The following is a 10228-nucleotide window of genomic DNA, read 5'->3' on the forward strand; positions in this document are numbered from 1 at the left end:
TATATTCATATTAATTTATTTATATATTAATATATTTTAATACATTCATATATTTTATTTCTTAACAACGTGTTAATTATTTCACGACCATAATTTATTATTTACCATTATTATAACTACAATTTACTACTTTTGTTATTACATTTACCATCTTTATTATTAAATCATCTATAAATGCTTAATAAAATATGATCGAGGATAGGTAGTTACATCCCCGATTTACTTCCTTATGATATTCTCGTAAATTTATCAAAGTCGAGATTACTCTTTTCCTGATTAATCAGAATCATTGCTTTTGATTGAAACGTTACGGCTCGTGAAAGTGCATTTCGACTACTTTAAGTGGATTTAATTATATCCATTGCCACTGACGATGTTAATGGAACCTTTTACCTCGAGCCATTACCTCGGTGACTTTTTCCCCTGTGTACATTTTTATACAACGTGTAGGCCCTCGTGCATTCTTGTTATTACAGCAACACGTACGCGTAATTTTATATTCCTCTTATTACCTATTCCAGTTAATTACGAGCCACATTGTACACGGTTATCGATCCGTATATTTCGGATCATAGCTATGAAAAGGTTGAGTATCCGAGTTTACGAGATTTTAATAAATCCACTGGCTTTTCGATTGGCAAGTCCTGCATTCCCACGTGTTATAGCGTTAAAACGATCGTGGAAATGTGTAAAATCTGCAATTCATGAGGCGCTTTAGTGGATTTAGAAGTGCGCTGAGATTAGCTCGTTGAATGTATTTAACTGTTATTACGCGATTAAAATAGTGCCAGTTTGACATGTTTCATGGGTTTATAGCTAAGCCCGTTATGGCACTTTTTGACCTTCTTCTTTTTTTTATTTTTTATTCCTTCTTCTTCTGGAAGGGATAATGAAACGTACAGCAGCGTTTAATTCGATTATTTATACCGCTTTGTACAGTGTTAACGTGGAGTTTAATTTTATGGTCACTGGGTATATGATGTGTAGAGTGGAAAGTACAAATCGTACAAATCATATGTTAAATATATCGTTGCAAAATTCCATTGTTCTTCCTTCATTCTTGTTTTTCTGTGCATTTTAATGTGCAGAATATATTTAAAAATTTTTTTGCTCCTACTGTATTTTTAGTGGAATTTTTTAATATTTGAGATAAAAGATAGTAAGTTTACTATCACCCTTGTATAATTTCTTTACATTTCTTTTATCAAATTTCATTTATAATGTTTTTCCTGCTTCGAGTTCCCTTTTATACATTTTATATATTTTATTCAGGCCTAAAATTAAAATATTTCTGTTCCAAAAATAAATTTAAATCCTCTTAATATTCCTCTCTGTATTAACATTAAACCTACGTCACTGCTAGTCAAATGTCGTAATAGTTGGATAAACGAAATAAGAAAAAATACCGAAAGCTGAACTACATGTACGTTGTAAAAATAATAATCTAGAATTTAAGAATTTTCAATTAAAAATTCAAAAACGATTATTTAAATCACAGTAGTTAAACTGTAAAAATTCAGAAATAAAATATTCGATCACCCAGAATTTTATATTTCAGATGAATCGGAATAAACGTAATTAAATATAATTTCAGTGACAAAAATAATAACTCGGTATACAGAGATGGAAATATAATACAAAAATCACGGCTAAAATATAAGAATAAAATATCGGCAGCTGCAAAGTTCGCTGAAAATCGTGTCTAAACCGAAGCACTCTTTCTACTCTCGACGTTAGCGAAGTGACTCACCCTGTATATTCCCCCCGGGTGTATTCCCATCTGTTCCCAATGTCCAAGGGGTCCCGCGGGCATCTCCCTCCCCTGCCGTCGGGGCCACGTAAGTCGACCAATCGCCCCCTCCCTTCCCGCCCCGCCGCCTATCCCGCGCGACGACCCTCGAACGGCCCCTATTCAAAGTCTTCGTCCGGCGTCTGTCGGCAGTTAGTCGCGGGACGTCCACCGTGCAACGTGTCTCTCTACATTGGTTTGGTTCGCGGCTCGCGGTGTCTAACATCCCTCTTTATCCTCCGAATAACAAAGAAATCACTCGACTCTAACCACGTCGTCCCTCTCGCTTGTTCCCGCGTCATCGTCCAGTGTCTCGTGCTCGACGAACGCTCTTCGGGACCGGTGCAACAGGTCCAATAGTTCCTTCGATATTTCGATCGTGCCGTTCGCGTCTGAATCTGGCTTTCGAAGAAAGTGAATTTCCAGAATCGTGCGCCGGTGTTCAGTTTATTTACGTTCCGCCGGGACACGTTACCAATTATTCGCCGGTCACCCGGCTGCCCTACGTTGCCGACATCAACATCGAAATCGAAATTGGAAACAGGATTCCAGGCATTTCTTGAACTCTCGCGAATTTTCGTATCGCGAGGATTATTTCGTGCATCGGGACGGTGGAAATCAGAGGAGGGGAGTAAGATCGGGCGAATTGGAAGGAACGGTAGGAAAAAGAAAAATCGTCGAGGTTGTCTCGAAGGCCAGGCTACCTGGCACAGATAATCGGGAGAGAAGAAAGTTTGTCTGGCTGCTGCATCCGGCTCGGAGTGTCTCCCGCCCTCCTCGATCGCTCATCCCCGCTGGTTTCGTAATTCCGCCATCGAATTTCTTCCCTGCCGCGTATTTTCGTGGCCACGGAGCATCATTGGCGGAGAGGGAGGCTCGCGGCGGAATGTCGGCCCGTTAATGATCTCGCGCGCCTCTTCGCGGTGAAAACGGAAGGAATGAGTGGCGCCACGGATGAAGTTCCACCGTGCCGATTGAATGGAGCTATCTCGACGAGGATTTGACCATCTCTCGCGCCGGAGTCGTCCCTCTCTCGTGAGTAAAATCGTCCTTTTTCCTGTTTCGCGTATTTTATGTATTTATTGTTCGTGCGAATTTTCGAGTTATGGAAAATTATGGGGAATTATGGGGAATTTTAATTTACGAGAAATTGGTGTCTTATTGTGTTTGTGGTTCATGGTGGACGATTCCTGTTGTAGGTAAAGTGGTCGTGGTTGTGTTCGTCGGCGTGGTACGCTTATCTCTGCGTAATTATTTGTAATGGTCGCCGGGCAAATTGGTGATGCAAGGATCGGGAAGTAATTGTTGTTCGACGATGATGGAATTGTGTTAGGGTAATGTAAGGCACTGATAGATGTGCAAGACAGAGATTGTTGGATTGCACGGATATGTAACTTCGCAGTCACATGGCGTAATGCGAGTTAACGAGATGGGGTTTAGGAGTCGTTTACATGTGTCAAAACGTCAGATTTTATCTGGGAGATCTTTCTCGTTTGGACGTCTTTAAGAGCGGATTTACTAAACGACGGCTGAAGGTGCAAAGGGTTAAAAAAATCTGCCGATTTCCCTGTTTTTGGTGTGATTTTTGAATCACATATTTTGTAAAATTTTCTTCATTTTTTACATCGTCATATATTTCTTCTTTTTTTTCAATCAATTTTTTGAACAATTGTGGTTGAAATAGACGATATTATTGTCGAAAAGTGACTCTATATCTCAATTTTTCTGTCTCCTGATTTTTTCGTTTTTTCTTTTATATTTTTTATGTACATCGATGAAAATGAACTGAATTTTTGGTGAAAGTAGTAGTATGGATAATCGAAGATAAAATTTGAAAATTTGATCAACACGATGATCGTTCCACCTTTAATATTAGGTTACGTTTATATTACTCTTTCAAACAGGTTATTTAAGCAAAGTAGGGAGAATTGTTTGATTGTTTGAGTCTCTAAGTACCTCTTAACCTTGTTGTTGTATTACGCTAATACGTAGATTACCAAGAATACGTCACTATGATTCATTACTCGGTCCAGAGAATTACTAAATTAGAATGTTACTTTCGATTTCTTCCAACACTCTCAGAATCCATTCTTGGTATTAAAATTGGCCTCTGCGTTCTCCAATTATACGAAAAGCAACAAAAGACCGAATTCTTTTTTAACAAATATTTTTCCCTGTCGTCAAAACTAATTTAATTTTAAAATAACATAATTTTTCATTTTCCTCTTACTGTTCGCCATTTTTGTTGCGTCAGAAGTCACAAAAATTAGTAAAAATAAATACTAACGTCGTTTCTACCTTCTCCCTTCCCTTTTGAACTCAATTACGCTCCTCTTTAATCAAAGAACTTTTTAATTAGTTTAACCCTTTGCACTCGACGATTTTTTGTTCAGAGAAGAGTGGAAATTCAAAAATTCTCTGCTATAAAATTGACGATATTTTATTCATCAGGAAATAAGAGATCGTATAATAATTAATACGTAAAATTATTTGATTTCGATACCTCGCACATTATTATTGTACATTATCTTAAATTTCAAATATTAATTAACATTGTTACATTATTTTAAATTTCAGATATTACTTAACATTGTTACATTATCTTAAAATTCAGATATTAATTAATATCGATTTCCAAAATTTTATTAAACGGTAACCGAAACTCGCCTCTCGAGTGCAAAGAGTTAACTTTATTTTTCAAATCCTTATACACTACCTTTCTTTTCAAAAAACATTCTCCTCGTGTGTCACGTGAAATAATTCCTCCATCTACGATATTATAAATATTAAAAATATTAAAAATGTTAAAAATATTAAAATAATTCCTCCTTTAAAAGATATTACGACTTAAAATTCCACACACGTACATACACACATACACATTAATTCTCAACATCCACTCTTCTTTCCAACTCAATTATTCTATTATATCCAACTCTGTGACTTCGACATTCGCGTCATAATTCCAACATTTGCATCTGTTTTTCGTCAAAAATATTTATTGTGCCTCGCCTCGGAGTATCCGTAGGAGAAAATGCCAGAGGTGTGCAAAGACATGCAACAAAGACGTAGAGAGAGAAAGAGAGAGAGAAGAAATCTAAAGCACAATGGTGGAATCGAATCGTTGCTCCATCGACCTTTTGAGAAACTTCTACCGATTAACTCGATCGGCAAAAACATGGAACTGCATGCACCGCGTTGGATTTGCGTGATTATAGCACGATCGAGTGTGGAGCCTTTTCGACACGGGCGGTTTTACGGTTAAATGCAATATTGTCCCCAGAAAACTACCGTTAAAGTGATCGTGACCTCGATCGAGTCTGTATAGATTCTGTATAGATCCGCTTCTAGATCGTCTATATACGACCGGACAACCGGATCGACGACTTTTTACGAAATCGCTGAAAGCACCGACCGGCCTAAACTTGACTCAGAAAATTATTTTAACCTTTTTCTGGCCGGCCTCTCGAATTGCTTCTTGGCCCTCCTGTTCCTTCCACTCTCGGCATCGCGATTTTCGTCACCAGCCTCTGTGGCTTTCATACGGGGTGTCCAGCTTGGAAGAAACCTCATTAACCTCTCAACTTTTAACCACCTCACCGTTATTTTATTCACAATTTCAGTGACACGACGAATATTTTATTTACAATTTCCGCAACCTGATGAATATTTTATTTTTATTTTCAGTGACTCGACGAATATTTTATTTATAATTTTATTCGAAGCAGAGAAGAGAGATATTTTTGTAACATCCTGTCTTTTTTACTATTTTTATTTTCATAGTACCGTCATTATGGTAGCTTTTTTTCTTAGAGAAAATTGTGTGTTCTTTTATTGAATTTTTCTTTTCTATTGAAAGATGTATTTGACCATATCTGTATTATGGCTGTCAGATGACCTCAGATCGTGTCTTTCCTCATTGAATTATTTTTTAATTTCCATTTTCTTTTTTTCTTTTTCCTATTCAGAGATGTATGTGAGTATTTCTGAATTACGATTCCAGGGTGACTTTTTAATTATTTTTAATTTCCATTTTTTTCCCCCTATTCAGAGATGTATGTATTTCTGAATTACTATTTTAGGTTGATCCTAAATCCTAAACCGTGCCATTTCATGTTCAATTTTTCTTGTATATCAAAGGATGAGTAACTATTCCTGAATTCGTGACCTTCGGATGACCTCAGATTACAGATACGCGATAATATTCTGAATTATATTTAATAATGAATAATATTTCTGAATTACTATTCTAGGTTGATCCTAAATCCTAAACCGTGTCATTTCATGTTCAATGTTTCTTGTACATCAAAGGATGTATCTGACTATTCCTAAATCCATGACCTTCGGATGATCTGAGATTACAGATACGCGATAATCTTCTGAGATAATGTTAATGTTAATGATAATGTTAAACGTGAGCTTACCGTTTGTGTTATACGCGTTGAATGTGACTTCTGTGTCGACAGCGGCAAACGTTATCAGAGATCGTGAGAGATTATCTAACGCTCTTATCAGCTGATGTCACCAAGTTCTGTTCCCTAGCTGGACACCCTGTAGCGTGTCTTTGATCTATATTAAAGTTCGCTATACCGTTAGCACGGTGTATTCCGCACAAGAAGCTATTTGCTTTGGGATAATTAATTTTTTTAGGCTGAAATTGAATCAAGTCGAGATTTCGCGCGGAAATAAATGGCTATCCGGAATTGGAAGATTAAGCGAGGTAGGTGTAAGATTAATAGCCGGAGAAATTATGAGAGGTCAGAGATGCTATCTCGTGGAGCTTTTGTGCGACTGTCTCAGCACGATACGAGATCTTATCTCCCATTAGTATGCTACACAATTTTTCCCTAATTATTCGCAGCGTACGAGAATAAAAGGTAACCAGCAATGGATGGAGTTAACAGTGTCTCCGAGGAGCAGATGGTTAAATTACGATAGTTCGGAGATAGTGCACTATAGTACTCTATAGTACTCTATACGGTATATTCCCGTGTCCCATAAAATGCTATTTTGCATCGGTACTTCGCGGAATTTCTTACAGCCACTTTGCTGCAAGAAAATAAATAGCTACCTTCTCGTGTTAGGTGCAAGATTAATACTGTTAGCCGAAGAAATCGTGAGAGCTCGGAGATAGTTACCTATACACTTTTCCTACGACTAACACGTTGTTATAGTCTTATCTTACATTAGAATTCTCGATAAATTTTGTCCAATGGGAATAAAAGATATCACCAATTGAACAACTGAGCTAATTGACGTTGAGACACCTGGCGCCTAGGATTAGCGCTAAACAAATATTAATCCTGTCTTCTACCAATTCCCAATTCGTATTGGCTTTCTGTACAACTTTTTCCAACTATTCCAATGATTTAGTCCAATTTGAAGAAAATAGATACACACCTGAAATTGGAAATTGAACGATACGAGGTGAAGAGACACCAGGTCTGGACTTAAAATAGACAAGCTTATGAGAATTCGGACACGCCATTCTACTTTACAGGATTGCCCCGATTACTGCCAACGGTTCCTCCAACGAAGCCTCATTTTAATTCTTGATCGCGTTTGCTTCCCTATTTTCTCGCTCAATTACCGATATCGTAATTATCTCGCCAAAGTAGAGTAGCGAATGAATTTTCTCTAGACCAGTCTGTTAGCTCTTCGCGTACGGTTCCACGATTAACGAAGCCTCGTTGATTCTCTAAATTACGCACATTCCAGCCCTCTAAACTGTCGGTCCATAGCTCTACTTAACCCGACACACATAATCTCCTTCGGCAACCACTACAACGGATTCCAAGGGTCAATTAATGAAGCTCTTCGAATCAGAGCGAGTCTCTTCTCTTCGCAGAAATACATTCTGCCATCTAATTGATCCTCTGAAATTCAGATCTACCTGCCGCGATCCTCCATACGCGGCCATGAAGCATCATCCAGCGATTCCGCTCGCAGCCCCTAATTAACTCGCTCAAATCGTAATTACGAAGGGGCATAATCAAGCATAATCCCGCATAATCGTGCATAATCGAGCATAATCGCGCACGGTCCCGCTGTCGTGCTCTGATTCGAGTTCTTCCTCTGCGGATCTTCCGACTCGGGCGGCCATCTTTCTTCCAGATGGCGCTCGGGTGGAATTTCGCGACTCGCGGATTCGCCACTCGGTTCTTGTACGATTCCTGAAAGAAACGCGAACGCGAGAGTAATCGCGACGATTAACCGGGGATCCGTGTGATCTCGCAGCGCGAATTCCGCGACGATTAACCGGGGATCCGTGTAATCTCGCATCGCGAATACCACGCCGATTAATTCGCGGCCGCGATCGTTCGCGCTGTTATTTCTTCGTTAGAACGAGTCCTCGCCAGCTCCTCTCGCAGCTGGCGAGGAAAAAGCATAACTCGCCTCGGAGGAAGGTTGAATATTTCTGTTATCTCTCTTGCAGGTAAAAAGGAGGAAGATGGCTCTGAAACGTGCCTTTTACGCCACGCTTTTTCCCTTCTTCTGCCTTATTTCTATGGCCTGCTGCCTCTTTTTACCCGCTTCCGTCTGTTTTCCTTTATTCCTTCGCTGTTTTATTCCTTTCCATTACTTTTTCCTTCGCTCATGCTTCGCTCGCGTTGATTTTTCACCGGTTCTGTTCAATTTCACTCGTTTTTCGGCATTGTTGTTCCTATCGACCTGCGTTCCCGGGTATTCCCTTTTTTATTTATTTTACGCGAGACTTGCTTGTTTATGGTTTCTACGAATTTCACGATTTTTTAATTTCTGCTTCGCTGTTGTCGGTTATTTTTGTCCACTTGTCTTTCTTTCGGATATCCCATTTTTCCTCCGCTTCCATTTTCTGTGATTTATTTACGGATTTTTCGAACTTAGTATTTTGCGGATTTTTTCAAATTTTGGATTCACGTGTTTCCGTATATTTTCTTTCGTTTAGTCCACGATTTTCGAAACGCTTTCGCTCGCGACTTCGAAAATTTTCTATTTCCAATTTATTTTTCCGCGTCGTTGCTTGCCTGCATCCATTCGAATTTATTCTCGCGTATCCGTTTTATTTCGTTTCCACTTGTTTTCGTTTATCTCGCGATTTTTTAAATTTTCGTTACTCGCTGCATTCGCGTTACTGGCTTGTTTACATTTAATTTGCTTCCACGCGTTTGTTCTCTCGTATTCCGATGTATCTTCAATTTCTTTTTCCTTCTTTTTCACCATTTTATCAGTCTCGCTCATTTTCTCTAATCGGTTGTTTATCTCGAATTCGTTGATAAATAGGTAGATAAATTTGAAATCGTATTTCCTGTCGCGCTAAAAAAACTCGGCCGTCGAAATTTTTCCAATGCGCGGAATAAATAACGTTTGATTTAAATGTCAAATAACGAAAAGGAGAGAAAAAGGGAAAGAAGTAAGAACGTTGCGTAATCCATCGATTTCTTATTAATCAAAGTCCATGGTTACAAAACATCTTCTCAAAATTTCCAAAAATAAAAATTTCCAGAAATTAAAATATCTAAAAATTAAAATCTTCAAAAATAAAAATTTCCAGACATTAAAATGTTCAAAAATTTTTATTTCCAGAAATTAAAATATCCAAACATTAAAATTTCCTAAAGTTAAAATCTCCAGAAATTAAAATATCCAAAAATTAATTTTCTCGACACAACCGTGATCTACAAAGCTATGATCGATCAAGGAATCCTCCTGTCCCACTTATCGTAAAGAAACAACGGTTTTCAGCCTCGTTTTATTAGACGTTAACCTCAATTAGCATAATTCGCAAAACCAACAGACCCACTCACGTGCGTCATTCGAAAATCCTCAGTGGCTAGCCATTACAACGAGATATCATCGGCAATTTCGAAACGATTAGAAAAGAAAACGAACTGGAACAGTCGAGGTCTTTCCATTATTTGCCCCCACTTCTTCCTCCTTCCTTCCCTTATCCTTCCTTCGAAGAACGTGATTCTTAATCAGCGAACGAAGCTTAATCAGCGAGCATGAGTCCGATTAAAAACGAGAAACCTGGAATAATCGACGAGGATTCCAGCTAGCACGCGGCCAGGCCGCGAGATACGCTGTAGATATTTTAAAATCAGCGTTTTAAAGCGATGACGTAAGGCAGATATCATCTGGACGGTATTATAATATAATGTGTAAGCGAGACCGTGCAATCTCTGCGACTACCGTTTCACAATCTAGCATCGACGAAACGAATGGATCGCTGCTAATCCCTCAGCCGAGAGGAGTATCAGTAAGTTTGGCAGCCTGTGCTACACGCAGGGACACCTCTAGAACCGAGGTGTCTTGCTGGTAAAAATATCGGAGAGACGTCTGAGCATCGAGGTGACTTCAGTGGCTGGGATCTGCTCCACTGGGTGGACGCAGTGGCCCATGTCAACGGCGAAAAAAGGCTCGAGAGTAAATTTCTTGCGATCAGAAGAGTCAAGACCG

At 38.8% G+C, this 10228-nt stretch overlaps 1 protein-coding gene across 3 annotated transcripts in view; it reads left to right on the forward strand.

Annotated features, from left to right (window-relative positions):
- Positions 1 to 10228, forward strand: part of LOC108553232 (uncharacterized) — a 72514-nt gene that overhangs the window by 45590 nt on the left and 16696 nt on the right. The window contains exon 1 of one of the 3 annotated variants that reach the window (XM_017908053.1): positions 1965 to 2824. The exons of the other annotated variants lie outside the window; for them this stretch is intronic. The gene's annotated coding sequence lies outside the window, so the exon portion shown is untranslated. Of the gene's footprint in view, positions 1 to 1964; positions 2825 to 10228 lie in introns of those variants that run through there. 3 annotated transcript variants of the gene reach the window in all.

Source organism: Eufriesea mexicana, unplaced genomic scaffold, assembly GCF_001483705.2.
Source record: "Eufriesea mexicana isolate 0111107269 unplaced genomic scaffold, ASM148370v2 scaffold9538, whole genome shotgun sequence".
Classification (NCBI taxonomy): Eukaryota; Metazoa; Arthropoda; class Insecta; order Hymenoptera; family Apidae; genus Eufriesea; species Eufriesea mexicana.